The sequence below is a fragment of the Phyllobates terribilis genome, unplaced genomic scaffold (genome assembly GCF_046119375.1).
Source record: "Phyllobates terribilis strain yellow unplaced genomic scaffold, ASM4611937v1 Scaffold_3__8_contigs__length_932513732, whole genome shotgun sequence".
In the NCBI taxonomy this organism is placed as follows: domain Eukaryota; kingdom Metazoa; phylum Chordata; class Amphibia; order Anura; family Dendrobatidae; genus Phyllobates; species Phyllobates terribilis.
In genome coordinates, this window is record NW_027362763.1 from 551,173,575 (window position 1) to 551,194,493 (window position 20,919).

The following is a 20,919-nucleotide window of genomic DNA, read 5'->3' on the forward strand; positions in this document are numbered from 1 at the left end:
TCTCCGCTGCCTCATTGTATAGCATTGCTTCGAGTACAATCTGTTTTTTTATCGGATTGCGCTCGTCTGATTTATACGCCAGTGGGAGTGAGCCCTTATAAACACTCATGTTACTTAATTCAAAAAACTGACCTTTCAGTTGTTTTTCATTAGTATCACTTACTAAGTTAAGACTATCCTAACGTTTTATGCACACAGCTCCTATACAGACCTATGTCTTTCCATGGCAACGGCCTACAGGTAAACTCTGTCAAGACTGATCTGCAGCCATATTCCATTCCCTCTGTCTCCTACTTTGTGCTGACTGCAGTTTTATACTACACAGGCTTTATTTGTAGTCTATAGCCATTGAGACAAGTAAATCTTTGTTCAAGCTATGGACACAAAATGGTAAGATTTTTATTTTAATCAGTATTTGAAAAAAAAAAAAGATTTTTTATTTTTTTTATTTTTTTTAGAAATATTCTAACAAAAAATGTAGCAAAGGTGTACGTACCATTAACTTTAGCCTCCTCACACTAGATACCTATCTTATGCCCTGCTTTGAGTCACAATAGATATTCTGTACCCCCAATGTACTGCACATATCGTCAGAATGAGTAGTAATGTTTATATCTGTTATGTTACCTAGGCAAGGTGCTGCGCCGTGCAAGTCCCATGAGCCAGAAATGTCGTGCTTGCAGCGGGGAAACTAGAATAGCTGGATGTTCTTGTTTTTTCTTTTTGGCTTCGGCTCATCTATTTTGTGTTTCAGGTGTTAATAGTTTTGGATGCTTTACTTTTCTATGTCAATAACAATATCTCCTGTTTTTCTACATATTTTAGTTAGAAAATCAATGTTCATGCAAGGATGATGATAAAACAGCATGCTGTAAAGTATGTACAGTAGTGCCTGCTTGATGAAGGTGTTCATTGTATATTACCGTACCTTAGTGTACAATAGTTACATGTTATACCATCAACTTAGCTTCTCTTATATATGTCATTTTAGTCTTACAACTCAGCAAAATAGTAACTATATTAGGAGAGATTTATTAGTTTATTAAAAGTAATGTGGGGAAAATCTAAAATAATTGCCAAGAGCGACTTATCAATTTCTAGCTTATCTTTACCCAGGTCCCATTTAGGAAATGTACTTTGTACAGAAAATGAAAATGACGTTGTACTAAAGTCATGATAGTCTAAAGGTAGTGTCCAATGGCTGACACCTGTCAGCCATTAAAGTAAAATGACATGCCCTATATTGATTAGGTACCCAGAGGCCTCATTCAGACGTCCGTCTTGCACATATGTGTTCTATCCGTGTTTTCCACAAATACAAAACATACCCATTATAGTCTATGGGGTTGTACACATGTCTGTTTTTTCCCAGCACGGATTAAAAGTACCATTACAATTTTATGGATACGAGAAAAACATATACAGCCATCCGTGTTTAACATTGCGAAGGATAGGAGAAACTGTGTAAATTATTTATCTATACGTGAAAAACACAGATGACACTCAAATCTAAAATACTGATGAATCTTGGACCATTTTTTGACGTTCGTGAAAAGCACTGACATCTGAATGAGACCTAAAACAACCTTGACCCAGCAAGACACAGACTCTACAGAACATCTAAAGCTGTCCTTTGTTATCTAACACCAAGATGTTAGCAGCAGATCTTATAAGTCCTATAAGATGAGATGGGGATTTTATGGATTGGACTTGCCTTCCAGGAAATCCCACAGATGCTCAACTGGATTGAGATCTGGATAGTCCATGGCGGTGTGCATTATCATGTTGAAAGAGGCCACCGTCATTAAATAAAAAAGGCCACTGCCATTAAAGAAGGAGGCCATGAAGGAGACTACTTACATGCCTTCCAACCATCCCAATTCCAGCGGGACAGGCTAGCCCTCACTCCTCATTAGCTCTTATCAAGAAGATTATGGAGCCATTACTTCGGCAGCCAGCTAGACCAGTTGCTCTTCTTTTGATTAATTTTTGGTAGGTTCATACCTGGAAGGCCCAAGAAGTACGGTATTTTGGAGATACTCTGACATCGTCATCTAGCCAATACAAGTTGGCTCTTGTCAAAGTTGCTTAGATCCTTACACTTTATAACATCAACTTCAAGAACTCACTGTTCACTTGCTAATATAATACACTCCCTGGCAGGCGTTATTGTCACAAGATAATTCATGGTATTTACTCCATCTGTCAATGGTTGAAATGATATGGCTGACCAGTGTGTGTATGTACATATGTAAGGTGTGTACATATACATAAAATATCGTGCTAAAATTTTAGGCAGGTAAGGAAAACATGCTGCTAAGCAAGAATGCTTTCAAAAATTGAAGTGATAACAGTTTATTTTTATTAATTACCAAAATGAAAACAGAATAAACAAAAGAGAACTGTAAATCAAATCAACCTTTGGTGTGACCATTCTGCCTTCAAAAACAGCTTCAAGTCTTCTAGGTACACATACAGAAAATTTGTGTAGGAGGTTTAAAACTGGGTGAGGAACAGGCAATCTCTGCGGCAATGGTGAAGCTGTGGAAAACAGATTCATGTCACTGGTTATACACCATGGCAAGACTGAGCTCTGAATACAAATAACATTTATACTGCATCGGCAAGCTCTCTACTAGATTTCAAAGCAGACAGTGATTTTAAAATGTCCTGTTCATTACTTGTGAAGGAATGCCAAGAAATGGGCAACGTTGAGAACCATAGATGCAGTGGTTGGCCAAGGAAACTTTAAAAGCCACATCATGCTAACTTCCCGTCAAAATTGGAAGATGTCCAGCAGTACCATCAGCTCACACCCGTGAGCATCTATTTGGACCCAGCTAAAACCACCTACTGTTCAGAGAATTCTGGGCAGGAGAAGAATTTCGGCAAAAAAGGCCATACCTTCAATATGTAAATAAGGTCAAGCGAATTTATGTACAAAAACATAGGAACTGGGGTTCAGAAAATTTGCAGCAGGTAATGAGTCAATATATTAAATGTTTTGCTGTAATTGAAGGCAATCCCCAAAGGGCCGGACTGCAGTTCAATAATGAGTTTCTGCAGGCAACAGAAAAACATAGTAGCCTCAAACTTGGAAGAACCCTCCACCATGCTTTATTGTTGTCTGCAGACACTCAATATTGTACCGCTCTCATTCTCCCCAGCTTTTTGGCAAACAATCTGTCCTCTGTTACTGAAAGTACTGAAGATTTTGACTCATCAGTCTAGAGCACCTGCTCCAAATTTTCTGCACCCCATTTCCTATGTTTTCATACATAGTGGAGTCGGTTGGTCTTGTTTCCATGTGAAAAATATGGCTTTTTGTCAACAATCCTTACATGAAAACCACTTCTGGCCAGACTTCTTCTGAAAGTAGATGGGTTAAGCCGGATGTCACTGGTAGCTACCCTTTCTAAGCTGATGCATGATGTGTCTTTCATCTGCTGCACTAACTTTCCTTGACTGACAGCTGCATCTACAATCCTTAGTGTTGCCCATTTTTTGTTACTTTTTGTTACTTCTTCAAAATAACTTGATCAGCACATCTTGAAACCCCAGTCAGCTTTGTAATCTTTTCCTAGGAGAAACCTTGCTGATGCAGTATAACTACCTTTTATCTTGTTGCTGTGCTCAGTCTTGCTATGGTGTATGACATGTGACATGAAAGTGTATTCCACAAGCTACCCTTTGTAGCAAAGTTTGGCTGTACCTCACCCAGTTCTAAGCCTCCTACACAGCTGTTTCTGTTTCAGTTAATGACTGTCTTTCAACCTGTATATGAAAATGCTGATCATTATCACTTGTATGGTATAATTGGTTACTACTACACCTGCCTATAATTCTACAATATTTCTGACTTTGTACTAGTGTACCTAGAAGAACTGATGAGGTTTGAAGGTAAAGTGTGGTCACACCAAATATTAATTTTCAATTTCTTTTAGTACATTCACTTTGCATTTTGTTAATTGATACAAATAAACTATTAACACCTCTATTTTTGAAAGTATTCTTACTTTGCAGCATTTATTTCTCACCTGACTAATATTTTTGCACAGCACTTTACAGCATAATACATAAATCTATGTACATTTTGCAGAAACAATTGTACTATGTTGTACTTTATGCAACTGATTTTCCTTCCAATTCCTTTCTGTAGAAGTACTATTGATATGGTTGCCAAGTGTCACAGTTGACGTGATGTTACCTGTAGTCATTTTACAGCTTTGTAAAGCCCCAGGTTGTATTGAGCTGTGATATGGCACCTTTACAATCCTATGGAGCCCTACTATATCTACATATGCCTCTGATTTCATATGAAAGAATAGAAAGATATTTTTCTGTTAGCTTCATACAAAATCTGATAAAAACAAATCTTGACATGCTCCATCAGATGTTGTACTTTAGCGCTATTATCCACTACCATGTTACGGAGCCATAGGGAATAACAGTACATGCTCCGGCAGAGCCATGTGGATGATGCCTCAGAAAGAACGTAATAAAAAGACAGCGGTCTAATAATCATATTCCATGCAGGTTGCTAAAGGTTCAAGCTGATTTTATGCTGATATTTTCCCTCCTGCGGCATCATTCGGTTAATTAAATCAGATCTATCATTACAATGTGCTGTCCTATTTAGCTGGATGTTCCCCACTCACAATGCAATGGCATATCACTAGGATTTCCTAATTCTCTGGATCAATGTGCGTGTCAGATGTTGGACTACCACTGATCTTGTGTATAAAGGAGCCACAGAGCTAATTTAGTACTACGACCCTTTTGAAGGCTCCACTGGTCAGCATTGCTCCTAGTCATAGTATTTACAGCATGGCTTTATTCGCATAAATGGGGAGATGCTACCGTACCTTGCGCAGGTGGTAACCATGAGGCCTCGCTCACGCGAACGTATACATCGAACAAGTGCTATCAGATGTTTTATCGGATAGCACTTTGACCAATGTTATTCTAGGGAGCAGTGCTGATCAGCATTTTTTTTTCTTATGCCGCTTCGGCATGAGAAAAAAATTGCAGCATGCTGTGAGTTGCTGCGCAAATTGGATTGCACTCACCCATTCAAGTCTATGGGTCCGTGGAAATCATCAGACTGCACTCGGATGACATCCGAATACAGTCCGGACTCACACAATGAAGAAGTTGATGAAATCTTGTTCTCCATCTTCTCCACACATGTGAATCGAATCACACTAAGCTGACGCTCTGATCAGAGTTTGAGCCGAGTGTCATTTACATAATTGATCTGATTCACATGAGAGAACATACTCTTGTGCTCGGCTATCTTTGGCAGTCCCATAAAGAAAGAATGACGCATTTCAGTGCCTTATACTTGGGTTCAGTGAGGGTCCCAGTGGTTGGACCCCCAGTGATCAGCAAGTTATCATCTATTACATGGATGTAATAACTTTTTATTATATGCATTTCCCTAGTACATAACTTCAGGTCCACATTATCTAACAGCAGGTCACCTATGATGACCTCAATACATAAATATATTCTCCGAACCTTAATGATAATCTGAGGATGCTCCTTGTGATAATTACGTTTCTCCTTGTACTCAGGGAAGGCATCTGCTTCCCAATAAAAAGCATTGACTGTGTTTAGCCTGTGAAGTGCTCATTTGGTTTATTTTCTAGTTTATAAGATTATAGCAGGCTTTTGCTTTGCTTCATTGTTGTGCGCTTTCTACTTTTCAATGTGACTTTTGTAATAAAGAACCTTTATTTGTATAAAGTCATTTAATTGAGTAGATTCTGCGGAATGAATGAAGCTGGATTTGTATGTGGAAGGCGGCAGGGCACATTATATGTTGTAGTGTTTTGGTGTAATTAGGCCTATATTGCAGCGGTGTATACATAACAGGGGAGCGGATATCTCTGCGTTGTTCATGTCTGTGGCTTCAGCTTCCATTCTGCTGCATGGCTCTCCTAAGCAGAGCTAAATGTGTCTGTTGAAGAATCCCTGTGGGGGCCCTGTAGCTATTTTTACGCCTGGATATGCGTCATCAGTGGGTATTTTCTCTAGTGACTGGCTGACATCAGTAGGTCTCCTCCTGCACCCTGTATCAGTGAGTGACTTATGATTGATGGGAGTCACGGCTGCAGTTTAGATTTTTTTTTTTTTTTCCGCTCATGGGAATGAATAACAAGAATTTCAAGTCTATTGCATTTATTGAATGGCTGGAGACACAAGATTGCAGTGGAAGAAAATGCAGGTAGTAGCGATTCATTTCTCTCCGGCAGTGGATGTGTGGAAACACTGGGAAGAGAACAGAAAGACGGACTGTGAGCTCAAATTGTGCCACCCCGACGGTAAAAGGCTTTGATTCCTTCCTATTTGGTGAGCGACGGATATAAAATCTGCATTCTAGTGAAATTTCCTGTATCTGAAGTGGGTAGCTGGAAGCCTCAGCCTCTCTGTTCTATGACCTTGGGTAAGTCTTTACTTTCATCCTAGATATTAACTATTTCATTGTATGCCGCGCTTCTCAGACTCATGGCGTTATGCAGAATAGGAATATCAGTCTATTACATATGGTAATAGGAAAACTGCATGAATATATGTATACCCTCATAGGTTGAGGGTGCAGATTTTTACTAAATCACTTTGCAGTTATCATTGGATAAGTTGTAACGCCACGTCCATTAATTGACTTCATACAGGACTTAATAGATGTACTCGAAACAGACTGTGCCAGAAATTAGTAGCACAGTATGGTTCTAGCCCAGAGGCCTGCACTCCTATGTAATGCCGTACACATGGCACAGTGCCTGGAAAGCCTACTTTGATTTGTGTTATGATTCACAAGGCCCTTGAGAGATGTCAGAGCGAGAAGACCTACCTAGAGGTAATCAGCCTGGAACTTTTCAAGGGTGCAGAATTGACTTTCCCGAAATACATAGGTATGGAAGCACAGTGCCTTAGCAATGTGACAATCCCGTCCCGGGTGAATTGTAACGTATTAGTGATCTAAGCAATAGAATTCTGTATATTACAGGTTAGATTTAGGTTGTGGATAGAGGTGAGCGAACCTGAACTGTAAAGGTCCTGAACTCCACACACGGACGTGTCCTGGAAGTCCGTTTTAAAGTTCGGGGAGGAGAGAGAGATATTTTCCAGCTCCAAAGTTCGCATCCCCATTGATTTCTATGGGGTTTTGGTTCAATTTTCGGGTACAGCTACCTGAACCAAAATTTGGACTAAAATTCGGTCGAACCTGACAAGCCTGAACCTCCACATGTCCACTCATCCCTAATTGTGGATTTAGTTGTCTTTTTATATAATAAAAATGTTGTCATGCATATGACAGGAAAAGAAGAGTCCTGCAGATTGTGATTTGGATGTAGCAGAATTATTCTTGTTATGTATTAGGGGTTGACTGTACATGTAGCCTAGTAAAGCTCTGTTCAGCTCAATATCATTGGTGCAACCTGTGCAGCCGCAGGGGAGCCCAAGAGATAAGGGGTCACGTCTACCTCCAAAGCAATTGTGCATTATGATGAGCGACTGGACTGCAAAGCCCTTAGACTGTTCTTGCAGAGGGACCTCTTCTGTCTGTGTCCGGCAGTGGCTCTGTTTACCCCATTTACAAAATAACAGATACTCAAAAAAATAATATTTTAGTCACACGATATACAGACGACTAAACAGTGCAAAACAAATGTAGCCTCTAAACCAAGACACCACTAAACCAAGACACCACCCTTCAACATTGGTGTCCTGAGCTTGGCACTTCTACTGGGTCCGGAAAAGAAAAGCAAACAAATTAAAAGTAGAAGTAGACCTCATTCTTACAAGACCTGTTTCTCCTAGATGTTGGAGAGCTGTATCTGTCTTTTTTTTAACTATAGTGATACATTTTTTTATGCAACATTAAGACCCGTAGCTCTAGATGTGTGCGTGATTGATGGCAAACTTAACTCTGTTACTTGTCAAACTCGGCCCCGCTACATCTGTGCAATTGCGGCTCTGACGGGATCACACCGCTGCTGCTATGTATGCGATAGAATTGTAGGTGATGAAATGAACGCATTTGATTTACAAGTAAATATGTAGCAGCTCATTTGACCTGTCACTGTGATTAATAGCGTCATAATCTTGGCAAATTACAAGAATGGCAGAAATTAAGGTGTTTAAGATGAGAACACATATGCGGTATTAGCTCAAGGCAATGAGTACATTCCTTACACGTAGCTTTATTGCAGTTATGTAGTTCTAATTATTATATTAGTGCATCATTAAATCATTGTTGCTTTATTATTATATCCGCATGGCTATGTAGCTAAATAGGATCAATAGTGAACTTTATATACCACAGGGCATTTTGTCAACGGCAATTTCCCAAGCTAGAAACCTCCTTTACAATCTCTCTATCTAAAAATGAAAATATAGGGCAGGACCAGCAGAGGATGGTGGGTGCCAAGGTGCCCTAGGCAAAAACCAATCCTTCAAGATTATCAAAAAAATGGAAGCAGCACACCAATGCAAAAAATAGAATTAAAGTAGCCTTCTAGACAATGTTAGAATATTGTTATGATTTTTGCATATTGGATGTTATGAGTGGACTGACTTTCTGACATTGGCTAAATATTGGAGCCCTTGTCTTATTGGTAACAAATCTTCACAAAAATTTACAATCCAGAAAGACTATCGGATTACGTGCAGCGACACATATCACTTGGAAATATTAATCCATCATTATTATTTGTTTTACATTGTTCATAACTGAATATTTATTTAATAGAGGTCCACTCAGGGAAGGGTTTCTGTCCACTTTCACACATTTGGCTTTTGCTATATTACTCAGTGTGCAAGACTTTATGTAACTCTAAAGCCAAAATGTTCCTGGTGAGTGGAGAAAAAACAGAGCTCAGCGTAGGTTAATATTCACCAAGTGGTAAGAAGTGACCTGATGTACCCTCATTATGCAGCAGAAGACAGTCAACGAGTAGAATATCCTGGAGATGTCTTTCTGACTTCTAACACCATTTATATAAGGGAGTTGTACAAATTTTACACATTATATCCTACTCATGGGATAGGGAATAACTTTCTGATCACGGTGTGTCCGACTGCTGGGACATCAACTGACACTGAGAACATGAGCTCTGAAGAGCAGTGGTTATTATTTTTTATGCTTTGCTTATATAGCGCCATCATATTCCGCAGAGCTTTACATACATTATCATCACTGTCCCCATCGGGGCTCACAATCTAGATTCCCTATCAGTATGTCTTTGGAGTGTGGGAGGAAACTGGAGAACCCGGAGGAAACCCACGCAAACACGGGAAGAACATACAAACTCCTTGCAGATGTTGTCCTTGGTGGGAATTGAACCCAAGACAACAGTTTTTCAAGGCAACAGTGCCAACCATTAAGCTACAGTGGTTGATCATGTGCAAAGAATGGTGGTCGTTCATAGAGAGTGGTGGTTGATCTCGCCATTCAATTTCTATGGGACCGCCAGAGATAGCCAAGCACAGTGTTTGGCTGGTCTATAACACTCCCATTATGAATGAATGAATGGAGCGCCAGTGCGTATGATCGACCACTGCTTCATTCATAGGGGGCTCTTCAGAGCTCTGGTCCTTGTGATCGGTGGGAGTCCCAGCAATTGGACTACCAGCAATCAGGAAGGTATCCTTTATCCTATGGATAGGGAAAAACTTCCACACTTGGTACAACCGCTTTAAAGGATTTGTTATTTCTAACAAAAAATTATTTTAGATGTATTTGTGTATTAAAGAACTTATTATTATACTTTTATTTTTAAAGGTGCCCAATTTTACTTTGTTATCTTCGGAATAATGTTTGACTGCTCCAATTCCGCGACCTACATAACACAGAGCATTTTCTGTTAGGTGCATCATCATCGGGATGCTGGAAAGGAGGCTGATTCAGTGCTCATTTCAGTATCTAAGCTGCCCCATTGTCTATCATGTCTGATGCATCCATAGAGAAGGGGACAAGTTTAGCAATGAAAATGAGCTCTCAGCCATCCTTCTTAACACACAACACTGATGTTGTGCAGGCACATGAAGTTCCCTCCGGTGTCAAGGTCAGGGTTGGAAATGGAGCAGACAACCATGGTTGAAGGTCGAAGAATGGGCATCTTTGAAAATAAAATTATAATCTCAGCAATGTAATCTGCATCGATTGTGAGAACTGGGTCCTGACACATGCTGCTGTCAATGGAGAGGTGGTTGGAATTCCCATTGATCTGTATTGGAATTCGATCATCTTTCCACTGAAAGCATCAACCGACGGCCTCATTGTTGAGTTAGATGCAGGTGATATTGGTGGATTCTGCATCTTCTAAACATCTCAGGTATATTCTATGGATGTGCCATAAATGGACGGGATGAGAATACCCCTGTAGGTCTGGGTTTTGGAAGTCATCTATGTGAGTCATCTGATATATTGACATTGAATGCATATGGCCTTCTGATATTAAACCCTTGTGCTGCCATAAGGGTCTGTGTACTAGGCATACATGTACATACTTGTTTGATCCCACTTTTAACAGCTTAGTTGAAGATCATGCATTTATGTATTTTTATTAGGACTTGAGAAAAGAGTTGTCATTTGGACTATATACTTAACATTTCTTCAATAAAGTGTGTGAAAACTAGAGCTGATAAACACGAAAATATTTCTTGTCCTAAATTCTGATTTGCCAAATTTTTCTCTGTTGTAATTTGGGGCCACTTAGTTGCGGCAGACTTGTAGCCGAGAGCACCGATCACATCTGTTCATGCAGAGGCGTCCTCCCTTACGCGGCTGGGTAACAGCTTGCTAGAAGACTTTACTGCTTTTTGCTAGCTGTGAACCTTGATGTTCTTGGATGCTGGGATAAGTGACTGGAGAGACAAGCGTAAATCAGAACCATTTGTAAGCATAAAGCTCTATATGTATGAGTAATGGACGTCTCTTAATACACACTCTTCTCAAAGGACAGCTTGTTTGTGGAAGTTGTAGTACATCGTGCAATGCCCCACGCAGCACTCCCAAAGGGCATGAGGCATTTTTTCCAACTCTTTAAATTACGCCAAATGCTTCTTTTAATGGGAACGTTTCTAGGAATTTTCTTGTTTCGTGTAAAATTGATAAAAGGATGTGGGCACAGCAGGAGTGGAAAATCCGAGGTGTATTACTTACAAGACTTCTACATTCCTTCCAAACAGGCTGTGACCCAAACAGCAAAACCTTTCACATGTGCTGGAAAGCGCAGACTACTCGGTAGTGGAGAGTGCGGGTACACTTCTGCTCCCACTAATGGCAGCGTAATCAATATGTATTATTCTTCCCTGGTACTTTCATTTGTAGGTTTCTCCTTTCCATTCATTCAATCACTGGTGTTATTGTAATCAACCCTAAAGCAAGCTTTCCTTCAGGACTCGTCAGCCCGGAGAGGAGATTTATTGCTTGGCCGGCTGCACAATTTACACTCAGGGTATTTTTGCACATTTTTACACACTGGTTTTTTTGCATCGTTTTTTTTTTTTTTTTCGGTGCAATGAGATTTTTAAAAGAGCATATTTTTCTTGCGTTTTTGAGTCAATTGTCTCAACTTTTTTTGGTGTTTTTTTTTTTATCCCATTCAATTAAATGGACAAAAAAGCTGCACAAACACTGAAACAATTGACTTGCTGCGGTTTAAAAAAAACACACTACATCTTAAAAAGAAACACAAGAAAAAAAAATGCACCGTGTGAATTAAATTTTAGAAATCTCATTTTTCTGCAACTGTAAAATGCACCATAAAAAACCTGCGTAATGTATGCAGATTTTTAATAAAGCGGGTGAACAGACCATTAGAGTTGCATGGTATTTCAGAGAATGTAGCAGTTTAGATTTATGATGAATGTTGCGTTTTCACTTATTGTTCTGGGAGACACTTTAGCACTGCAGAATACTACGGTTCAGTTCTCCACGGTCCACCCAGGACTGCAAGTCCTACAGGGCTGAAAAATGTCAGTAATATATATTTCAAATATGTTTTACTTGTGCTTGGTTCAAAGAATGAAATGTAAAAAAAAGTTTATTTTCTGTAAAGCTATTCACCTGTGGACACCATATGGGAACCGCCTGTGAAAATGGCATTATTCCTGCCTCAGCCAAAGCAGAAGTAATGACTGAGGTGCGAGAATGTCTTCTATAACCCTTAGGTCGGGGTCTCATGAGCATTGATTTTCTCATGGTAACGACACTCTAATCATACTCTGATCTGAGTTTCATCCGAGTGTCAGTTTACTGTGACCCGATCCTCTCGCATGAGAGAATCGTATCACAGGTGTGGAGAAGACAGAGAAATTAATTTTTCCATGTTCTCCATTGTCTCTGTGTGGGTACATCGGACTGCACTCCGATGACATCTGAGTGTAGTCTGTTGTTTTACAAGCACACATAGACTTGTACAGGTGCGTGCGATCCGATTTGTGGTTCCACTCGCAGCATGTTGTGATTTTTTTTTGTTATGTCAAACCAGCATGAGAAAAAAAACGCAGATCTCTGTAAGCGAGTGCTTCAAGGCAGCAGACTAAGATTCCCAAACAACATCTCTTCAGATTTCTGTCAAATTCAGTGATCATTCTTGTATGGATGTAAGATAACATTCATGTGAAAGGCCCTACATTTACATTTCTGCCAGTAATTAAGTCAGATATGCAATAAATATTGATGTGGATGGGAATTTTGATCCACTTTATTTTTCATGGAGGAGACTTAACTTTTCCATAAATAAGAACACCATATATTGTCTATTTTGCCACAACAGAAGAGGCTCTGAGTAGTGCATGGTCTTCTCCCCATATAACAAGGGTTTTTATTAATTTACATTTTGTATTTATAAATGTAATTAAAAAAATATTTATATATTTGTGTATATAATATATATATATTTTATGCAAGCATTTGTGTGTTTCATCCGAGTTGCCGTGTTTTTGAATAGCTCAGACTATCAAGCTATTACCATCAAAGGCTCAAGGACATGGTGGAAACTTGATGGACCATAGAATAGGTCAGTTGGATCCAGAAGGATTAGTTGGGACCTGTTAAGAAACAGAGGGGTTATTATACTGGTTAAAGCTAGTAAACAGATCTCAGCGCACACAGTCGTTTTATGCATTTATACAAATGATGATGTGTCTCTTTTTGGAACTTTCTGTTTCAAGCCACAGGGTTATTTTATGAACTGTGCATCTGAGACAACAAAATTAGAATATCTATCCTTGTGCATTATTATTAGATATGATAACATAGCTCATTTCACATCTGGTCCTGATTTCAACATATTGTAAGATAGAAACATAGATTGAACAGTAAGGTTATATAGCAGGTACACACGAGGTGATGACATATACTTTTCTGGACACCACTAATATAGTGGGCCGCCATTATATTTACTATACATAAAAACTGAGCCCTAAACTGAGGTCATTCTTGACCACAAGGTGATGTAGATAGATTTGAGAAGAAGACAATTGTCCCTATTCATTAAGATTGGTGATTATCTTGTCAGTCTTGATGAGGGGGTGTGGTGGAGTCAAATGCTCCTGATTCATGAGAAGGTGCATGTTCATGATCAGGGGTGACTGATGAGGGGTGTGCACCTCCATCCACCACGACAGACATCTAACTCTAGTCCCTGACTCAAGTAAGATTTCTGGCGATGGGAACACCACAGCTCATCTCGTCCCAGCTCAACGCCAAAAGTCACAAAATTTTAACTCAACTGAAGTTGTGGCAAAATTCTACAACTTTTCAAAATAATTTACACCAGAATACTGGCAAAATTGCTTTTATGAATCGGATCCAATGAATTATATAATACAAGAATTTAGGATTGTTGAATGGTGAACAGCTAGGACAGTGGTTTGTGGCTAAGGGTATGTTCACACCTTTTGTGTCTGGTTTGCATTTTTTATGAGTGTTTTTTTTTGCAGTTTTTAATTTGAATGGGTGAAAAATGCTGCCGGGTTATAGATAATTTAGTGGCAAAGAATTTATAATTGGTGGAGAAAGGTTGAACATGATGGACCTAGGTCTTTTTTCAACCTATGTAACCATGTAAAAAGAATTGACATGCCAAGTCTTGGCATAAATGCAGCAAGGCTCAGAATATGTGTCAGTGTCATTGACTAGGCTAACACTGTAAAGCACTACTAATGTTACACATCAAATAAGCAGCAAAAATGCTGTGAAAATGCAACGTGTGAACATATCCTAAAACATAGTACATACCACGTAACATGCAGCTTTATTACGTGGTGTTCCAGACACTTGTAGTGGTACGAGGACACATGACTTTGTAGGCAAACACAACATCTGCCCAAAGGGTTACTTGAAACACATTCTATTGCCTTGGGTTTAAGCATGACTCTAACTCCACTCTCTTATTATTGACACATTTGGTTCCTTCATTTCCAGAAGTCAACAGTCTTGGGTAATATAGATATAGACCCAAACCCAAAGACACACAAAGAACAGGTCTGTTAAGTACAGTAGGTAGATCATGAAAATGTGGTAAATGACTAATCTGTTGGGCAAGTTCCCAAGTTACTTACTCACTAGGATGCAAATGATTCCCCTGATCTGTCTGAGACAAGATTAGTTGTTGCCAGCCTTCACAAAATCTTCATTGTTGCTGTAGTTTGTGGACGTCAGCATGGGAGCAGCAGCTGTAAAGTGTAATGTGGATGTGATAGGATCTCATGCTTGTGCAAGTCTCATCTCGTTCCTCATTTCCAACCACTTCCTGGGGTTTTCTCAGGTAATGGCAATGATTCAGAACTCTTCACTTCAGTATTTTATGTGCTCCAAACTCAGGAAGGAAAATTACTGCCCATTACTAAATCCACCAGTAAATGCTAGAACTATATCCGCACAGTTCGATTACCATCCTAGCAGAGAACTTGGGTTCTGACACAACTTCATTCATTGATGACCTGAGGGTTATTTTTCACATTTTCTATAGCAGCCCTGATCTGTGGAGATAATGAGAGCTCATGGCTAGCAATATGCCCATCACTATATGACGAGCATTGAGAATGCAGGCCATTAATGACTTTTCTCCTGTTGGATGTCAATGTTTCCTAAGTGCCTGGATAATTGTTCCACCAGAACCTAAAGTGTGGTGATATAAAAAAAAAATACACTACTATTGGGCTATGTACATATTATGTTTCTGCCACGTGTGTAGCTCTATCGAGCTTTCTATCTGAAGCCCTCAAAAACGAGATTCGATCAGAACCCCCAACAGAGACATTCACTATCATAAGGGAAGACAGAGTCACTTTGTGCCCAATATGGCCTCTGTTCTGGGTCCATCTATTGTGGCAGGCACAGAGCGCAGCCTGCTACATTTTTCTGCCAACCAAAACTATACGGAAACTGTTGAAACGGCACCAGCTGGAGCACAAAATAACAATGGTTCCATTTCTATCCTGTTTTTCAGGGCTTTAGATGAAGGTCCCAAAAGTCCCTCCAATATGTGGCTGAAACCTAATATAGCCTTTGAGCTCCCCTACGCTAATCCCTTACCCCTGCAACCAGTTTGGCCTTTCTTTGTTTTTTTCTGCTGTGGATTCCGTTTTTTTTTTTGGGGACAATTTTAGAATTTTTTCAATGCTACCATTTTGAATTACATATCTCTTTCTGATTAACTTATTAACGCAATATGGAGAAAATGAAAAAAAAAAGATATTTTAATTTTTTAAAATTGTAATACTGTTTTTTTTACTATGTTTTATCATAAATATTTTTTTTTTAAGAAGTTGTATTACTTTCACTATATTCTGAAAGCCATACACTTTTACATTTTCATTTGCAGAGCTGTGTGAATCTTGTTTTTTTGACTTGCTGGCACAAGTTCAAGTTATAGTTGATACCATTGATCGCTAATTGTGTAGGTACTGCTTTTGAACCCCATAGGGGGTAGAGGATAACAGTGATCAATGGGTGCCTGACCGCTGGGATCCCCACTGATCCCATGAACTGGACTTTGCAGCGTGCTGTCTTGAATGGAGTGGAGATGCAAGTTCTTACCCTCCACTCCATTCATTGACTATGGAACTGCCAAAGAAACAGTGTACAGCATTCAGACATTGTTGGCAGTTCCATAGCCAATTAATGGAGTAAGGGTCAGGAATGCGCACCTCTACTCCATGCAGGAAGGACCTTGTGGGGAGCACATAGTTATGGTTGTTTTATGGTGAAATGATGTTCTTTATACTTCAGGATTATGGCCCCAACAGTGCTCACTGGAAACTTCAGTAGTTTAGAAATTCTTCTGCCAATGCCATCAGTATGTTTTGCAACAATAATGTTGTGAAGGTCTTCAGACAGGTCACTGGTTTTATCCATCATGAGATGTTTCTTGTGTGGCACCTTGGTAATGAGACAATGTTTTATAAGCCATCAGTTGAACCAGTTGGTATTATCTTTCACTAAGTGGCAGGATTGCTTTCTAATTACTGATAGATTTCAGCTGGTGTCATGACTTTCCATGGCTTTTTGCACCTCTATTTTTTCACGTGTTCAATACTTTTTCCCTGTGTCAATTCTCATTATTATACATAACTTAAAATATGGACATCTATGGTTTGATCTCTTTGCTTGTGTGGATTGGATGGGTTGTTACCAAGATCTGGTGAGAATTTCATATCAATAGCACCTTTAGAAATATATTTACTTGGTGACGTGTTCAATGCTTATTGCACCCGCTGTATATAGATATATTGATAAGCACTGCACATCTGCCTGACTACCCATCACAGGAAGGAGAGATATTGCAGCTTGCACAGTGACCTTCCTCTGCACTGTTAAATTATGCAACACATTATTCTGACTTCTTGGCATTTGGCCACATCAGTTACATTAGGAAGAAGAAGACAAGTCCTTGTTGTACACTTTTCTTACAAGGCTGTCAGGACAGGTTTTTTATTAGACAAGGTAATACAAAGTAGACAGATGAAAAAAGATTTGCTGGATTTGAAACTGATGCTATCAGATGATACGGAGCCTCAGTGACAAGCTTCATCCTTTTCATGGAGACACTTAGATACAGTATATGACTTGTCCTGCGTGACAGATACAAATCGTTGTGTTATTATCTATCTAATACCAGTTGACAAACAACCTATGACTTTAACCTTGTTTGGTAGACAGCTAGCAGGTTACAGACAGATGCCCTTTCATAGACATAGCAGAGCTGGGCTTGTCACTTAAGGCTCTTGGGTGTTGTGGTACAGTTTCCCATTGTTTGAGGCGTTCTGCTCCGCTTGCTCTGCTGCATCCATATTGGTTTGTGCGGCTGCCTGGCAGGGGGTATCTTCACCAGTGGACCACCAGCTAGCCTTACTGCTCTATGGGTTGTCGATATCGAGCTGGTACTTACTGACCAGGGTTAAAAACACTTATAGGATAAACACTAAGAATATATAGTGTGGGTGTTTTATTATTGCAATTATAGCAGTTTTGTGGCATATTTGGGAAAAATTATACCCCGCTTAACACTTTTTATTATAAAATCTGACATTGTTCAATAGTCTTTAACAAATTTTCGAAAAAGTTGTGTTTCTTGATGGGAGAAATTCTACATGCTAGCCTGCATAACTCAACAGGTGTACATCGGAGCGGTATGCCAGGTATATGTGAGAGCATTGCGCCAGGCATAAAGGGAATCTGTCACCAGGTTTTTGCTGCCCATTCTGGCACCATCATGATGTAGAGAAAGGGACCCTGATTCCACTGATGTGTCACTTACTGAGCTGTATGCTGTCATTTTGATAAAATCACTCTTTGACCTGCTGCAACCACCTTCTTCAAATCCCTCAAAAGATTTTCTATGGGGTTCAAATCAAGTGACCTTGACAGTCGCTCCATAATCTTACAGGACTTATTCTGAAATCAAGCTTTTTTGGACTTGGAGATATGCTTGGGATCATTGTCTGTTTGAAAGGTCCAATCGCACTCAAGCTTCAGTTTCCTCACTGAAGGCATGAAGTTTTCTCTTAGGATTTCATGATGCTGAATCCATCTTGCCCGCCACACGCTGCAGATTACCACTGCCAGATATAGCAGAGAATTCCCTGAACATCACTGAGCCACCACCATGCTTCACTGTAAGCAGTGTGTTCTCTTCAGCGTATGCTTCCTTCGTCTTCCTTAGGCCTGAAATTTTCCAGTTGTGTTTCTTTGCTCCAAAGAACAGAATCCCATATTTTCTGTGGCTTATTTATAACTTTTCTTGTGCTTTTGGGTCAGTAGAGCTGTGTATCTTGAAGTATGACATGGAGACCTACAGAGCTTACTATGTACCTTACCATGCAAATCATGCTGGAAGTCTTTTGCAGTAAGTCAAGTGTTTTTGACCACCTGCCTCCTCAGAAATCTGCTGGCAGCTGGTTATAGTTTCCTCTCTCTGCCACGTCCAGGTAATGTAGCTAGTGTTTCTTTAAGTTTGAATTCATGAACTATTCTTGTAACTTATGGATCAAGCAATGGGAATAAATTAAGCGAAAACTGGCCATTTCTCACATGGCGATAAGTCCTCTTTAAGTGATTTAAATTTTCATATTGATAATATACTGCAAAACAAGAATACAGTGATAATTTAATGATATTATAGTAAATTCAGGAAATATAATAGTCTGTATTGATGAAATTTCATAGAAACACCCAGCAATGATATTATAACTGATTAAGAAATGCAATAAAATCAGAGTATACTGACCGGTATCGGAGGTAATAAAATACCATAGGGATGAAGATGAATAGAAAAATTGCAATATCTTGACAGTAAGAGAAACATTATTACTTAACTTTGGCCCTAACTTCTGATTTGCTTAAAGACGTTGTCCTCTACTTTTACATTGATACCTTTAATATAGGTCATCAGTGTCTAATCGGCCAGGTTCTGACACCCGGCACCTCTGCGGATCAGCTGTTATCAGTCTTGGCGGCTGGAAGTACTCACTTGCCGAGAAGTACTCACTTGCCGAGAAGTACTCACTTGATTCTCTGTATTTCACATCATTCCTGGGGTGCTTTGTCCTCTAACTAAAGAAAAGGAAAACTGTTTTTTCCTCTTAGTCACCCAATGCAAATCCCAGTGCAGGTGACAGGAAGCGTCAGGAGGAAGCCTTTACAGTTGTTTTTCTACTATGTGGCTGGTTGCCATTTTTGATATGGGATTTCAGTGTTGCACACCCAAAGTCTGCTGGCCTGCTGACCTCATACCAGTCGTGAACTGGACTGTTAAGGTCAGGTGCAACAGGACATCCACATGAAGCCTATTGTTATGGTTTACTATCGCATGGAGGAAACAATATGAACAGACGTTAGACGCACTGCTATGTGAATAGGATGTACACTTTACAGCAAGCATTATTACTGCAGTTTTATATTTTCATTTTATCTACAGTATATTAAGTAACATTTTTACATTTGTTGGATTTCTATCATATGTATTCTTTTTATAGGTTCTCAGAAACCAAAATTGTTCCCCTATTGAAGAGGTTAAAAAGAATTTGTCACCGGGTTTTTGTTACCCCATCTGAGAGCAGCAGGGTGTAGGGGCAGAGACCTTGACTCGAGCTACGTATTACCTATTGTGTTGCTTGCTGCAGTTTTGTTAAAACCACTGTTTTATCTGCCGCAGATCTACCAGTTCTCTGAATGCTGAGCTCTGTAAAACCTCTGCCCACACCACTGATTTACCGCTTTCTGTGTGCACTGTGCATAGGCAGAAAGCTGTCAATCAGTAGTTGAGGTGGAACAGTACATGAATAGTTTACTAGTCCTCTAGTGATAATCTCCTGCTGATATAAAACTAATTTTCTTGAAACTACAGCAAGCAGCCCAGTAAGCGACACATCACTGGAATCAGGGTCTCTGTCTCTAAATCATGCTACTCTCAGGGAGGCAAAAGCCTGGTGACAGATTCTTTTTAAGCCTCAGATGAGGTGGCAGAAATCTGGTGATAGATTCCCTTTAATTCCAGCTTCTCTTATCATATTGAATAGTGAGTTCATTATGAGGCTATGTGCACTTCCGTGATGGTCTAGGGCAGGTGTGGGGTAATACTTGTTATCTAGTGATTTTCTCCCTTCCCCTCACTCCTAGTAATATCTCCTGTCCTCTGTGTCTACGAGAAAGCAGTTTAGTATTCCTTTTCCTCTGCCTGCCCTGGTCAGGTCAAGTGACTGTGATAATACACTAGGACTTTGGGGGATTGTTAAAATGGTTGCTTGTTTTTTATATCTTTTTGATATAATGGACCCCTAGAGATAACTGTCAATCTGAGAGATAACCTAGCAGCAAGTTATCAAATCTCCTGCAGTGCCTCTACAGGGCAATAGATTGCACTACACAGCTCCATGTGAAGTCATTGTGCTGCCTATGTAAAGCTCAGATGCATTGGGTTCTCCACAGGAAGACGTGCAATCTGTAGCCACTCTCCTTTATGTCTAGTAGGTGAGGATTGTGAATAAAGGATTCCCCTCTCTTAAAGAGAACCTGTCGCCAGGTCAGTAGTGGCCAGTGGTGCTTATTTTTATGTTTTTTCCAAGGATGTATGGCTCACAGGATTCTCTGGGGCATGTCTTTACGCTGCTCTGCTTTATTACCCTTTGAGAACTGCCCCCTCATAAAGAGCATAAAAATGAGCACTAAATAATAAGGCCCATATCTCTGGAACCACATAGGAGGGAGCTTGGGGAATAAAATATGAGCAAAAACTGGCCACTTTTGACCTAGTGACAGATCCTCATTGTCTCTATTCCCCAACAAAGTATTTGTAATCCGTATACATATTTGCGGTATTTGCATACACAGTATAATAACACTACTGTACCCCACCTCAAGTCTCGACGCAAAGTATGGTGACCCCAATACAATATGAT

General features: G+C 39.7%; 1 protein-coding gene across 3 annotated transcripts in view; it reads left to right on the top strand.

Annotated features, from left to right (window-relative positions):
• The window catches only part of HIVEP2 (HIVEP zinc finger 2), a 234,336-nt gene that overhangs the window by 72,137 nt on the left and 141,280 nt on the right, over positions 1 to 20,919 (top strand). The window contains exon 1 of one of the 3 annotated variants that reach the window (XM_073671383.1): positions 6,043 to 6,448. The exons of the other annotated variants lie outside the window; for them this stretch is intronic. The gene's annotated coding sequence lies outside the window, so the exon portion shown is untranslated. Of the gene's footprint in view, positions 1 to 6,042; positions 6,449 to 20,919 lie in introns of those variants that run through there. 3 annotated transcript variants of the gene reach the window in all.